Consider the following 3233-nt stretch of genomic DNA (forward strand, 5'->3'; position numbering starts at 1 on the left):
TTAAGCATGCAAAAAATGAATAAAAACCCGTATAATATCAGTTTATGTAGCATTTGAAATTGGCCGCACTGGAAAGAGGCACCCAGAGGACATTAGATGTAGGAACAGTTTTTTTTTCTTTTCAAGTTGTATTCAGCGGGTGCCACAGCTGCCAGTTATTTCAATGATTTGAAGTTAGTGCTATTGCATTTTTCATCTAAGTATGTACATGTATGCTGTAATTTTAATGCCCTGACCTTTTGTTTTTCTAGCTCTTCATGCCAACAGGGTCAGCCAGTACAGCGAGTACTTGAAGAGGGCAGTGTTCAATTACCGGCAGAGTCGTGCAAGGAGGCTCATAGAAAACAGTTTTGGTATCCTGGCTAGTAGGTGGCGAATACTGAAGAGACCTTTTCGAGCTTCAGAAGAAACCACTGAGAACATTGTAAGGCCATGTGTGGGGCTTCACAATTTTCCGATGAAAGATTCGTTGTTCTCAAGGACAACGTACAACCCTCCTGGATTTGTTGACCATGAAGACTGGGAGGGCAATGTCACAAATGGGGCATGGAGGAACGACAGTAGTGCCCTTCCTGGATGGACTGACCAGGGGTACCACTCTGCTCGGTAATTATTATTTCCATGAAGACATGAAATCAGTAATAGTTTGCATTTCCTGCTTTATTTACATTAAAGCAATTGAAGCTCATCAATAACAAACAGCGAAACCTACAAAACATTTCATTTAACTTGACCATTTAACACATGACACATGACATTAGAGTTTGCGTTAAGAGTTGTAACAGTGCAAAAATACATGCGTAGTGCATGTTTTCAACAAAGTCAGTGGGTACAGCTAACGACGAGGAGTAAAACACACCCATTAGAACTGTGACCTCAGTCAGACAGGCAGAATAAGCTGAAGGAAAAGGTTGAACATCTCGTGCTGTTCTCTGTTACAGGGCTGCATTGGAAGTAAGGGATAGACTGGTATCCTACTTCATGAGTGACGGCCAGGTGCCATGGCAGGAAAGTGTCGTGACCCGTGCAAGACGGCAGGTAATTTCCGATAACAGGCAACTACTTGTCAGCATGCACAAACACTATCATGTCAAAAGAAAGCCGAAATTGCTTGCTTTCATAGAAAAATATTATCGATTGCTTGCACTTTACATTTCATTTATTCATACTGCTCCATTTCGGCTTCATACAGCAGCTTGTGAATTTTGAATGTTACCTCGCATCTTTTTTTATTTAGTAGCATCCTCAGCTTAGCAGCTATCCAGTTTGCTGCCTCCTGACTGTCATCTGCCGGTGCAGGCATTTCTTTTTTTTAGTTCTAACAGCGTAGCTGAGCAGCTGCCCAAGACATCTTTCACCGCTTCGTCGAAGCTGTCAGACTGCCTTCTTTTGGTCCTGCATATTAATATATCAGCGGAATGTTTTCTTGCAATCACTGATTATCATTCAAATACTGCAGGAAATGTGAACCATGCCAGTACCGAGAGGAAGGTCCATTGGATGCTCGCCTTTTGGCAGACCTGCAGGACAGGCCACATCATTACTCTCAAGAAATGCACAGGAAAAGTATGTCTGCTTCCAATCAAAGAAAGTGCGCACAGCTTTCTTACCCTGGATCTGGGGCAGCGGCTCCTGCTTGTGAAGTTGACAACCTGCCTCAAAAAAAAAAATGTTTGTTATGGTGTCATATTCCGACACAAGGAAGTGAACACTAACTTACCCTGAAGAGCCAGCAGCAGATGCCGCACCTTCTGATGTGCTGGGGAGCCTATAGAAAAAATAAATATGCTGCCATTTATGCCGTGCAAAAAACATCTTGTCTACTTGCATTGCTATGAAAAGGAGCAAGACACATCACACTCATTTAGTACCCGAAAGCTTGGTTTCACACCTTGTTGCAGTTTTTAGACGTGCAGTCATTAAATAGGACACTTAAACGTTTTTCCCAGCACATTGCAATGCAGTGTTGAGTGTGTGATTCACTTGAAACTGCACACCTGCGGCGAGTCATGACATCAACGAAGCCAAGACCTGTGTGCACATAAAACTAATCCATTTCTATGGGAGTGCAGCATAACAGTGCATAATAGAGTGGACCCACTCTTATACGTGAAAGGCTTGTGGAATGGGTGTATTGATATGGAACCTGTAATGCACCACAGCTAGGAAAACTGAAAATCGCCACCCACCTCAAATCGTCTTCATCAGTAAAGTCAGTGGGTCAGAGCACCTGCATTATATAAAGACATAGGATGTTACTACTATTGGTGGATAATGACACCACAATTAGTACAGCTTACATTTCTTGAAAAAGCGTAGCAGCCGGGCTTGTATACAGCTGCACAAGTGAATGAAATGAGAATGTTGTACATAAACTGTTTCACTGCAGTAACCGTTATGGTAAGCAAACAATGAGGTGCACACCTGGCCACCAGACTCGGACTGGAAGGGCTGGAAGGGATGACAGTGGAGATGGCAGAATGGAGCTGCACAAAAGCACAGATGCATAACAAGTTAAATCACTTGAAGCTTTATAAACTGAAGTTACACTTATGGAAACAATACTTAACGTACACGTCCTCCTCTGGGGCACATTTGATGAAGACCTGAAATATAAAATTTGAGGTGTTTTGATGCAATCCCTGCAGATTTCTCGCCAGGAAAAGGGTAATGTGAAAATTACAATAGCGAAGCTACCAGCGCAGCTGAAGGGAATAAATTCTTAAAAACACAGACGCTTGGGCAGTCAAAGCAGGTAAAAAGATATTAAACACGAAGAAAGCGGCTTAAAAAAGAGTGGTAGGACAGGTGACAGTAGTGACGTTATCAATGCCAGGCTTGATTTGGCGCAGATGGCTACGCAACTAAGTCGCCTTTTTTTTTAGCTTTCCGCATAATGTGGTGTGTGCCTCAGCATGCCTTGCTTAAATGATATTGCGCAACATAAAAACGACACGGACGTGAAAGAAGACTACACACCAAGCGCAAACTTTCAACTAAGTTTATTGTGCCACTGCGTCATTTTATACATGGCAGGCAACGTAGATCGCGCATGCGCTTACAAGGAAATGAAGTGCGAAGTCATGTAACATGGTTACGTGTCATGTGACGCCGCGTCCAAGTAACGTAATTCTTTTTCTGTGAGAGCGAGAGACGGGAAGCTAACACACGCATCACCCAATTTCGCGATCATCTGCGCTTCAGATATCTCACGGATGAGCTGCGTTCTGCCA

The 3233-nt window shown here is 43.1% G+C and overlaps 1 long non-coding RNA gene across 1 annotated transcript; it reads left to right on the forward strand.

Moving 5' to 3' along the window:
- Positions 1-524: 524 nt before the first annotated feature.
- LOC142591639 (uncharacterized) lies at positions 525-1800 on the forward strand. Its single transcript, XR_012830467.1, has 3 exons — positions 525-606; positions 942-1038; positions 1460-1800. It is a non-coding gene; the product is annotated as an uncharacterized LOC142591639 (long non-coding RNA).
- The last annotated feature ends 1433 nt before the right edge of the window (positions 1801-3233 follow it).

The sequence above is a fragment of the Dermacentor variabilis genome, chromosome 8 (genome assembly GCF_050947875.1).
Source record: "Dermacentor variabilis isolate Ectoservices chromosome 8, ASM5094787v1, whole genome shotgun sequence".
Classification (NCBI taxonomy): Eukaryota; Metazoa; Arthropoda; class Arachnida; order Ixodida; family Ixodidae; genus Dermacentor; species Dermacentor variabilis.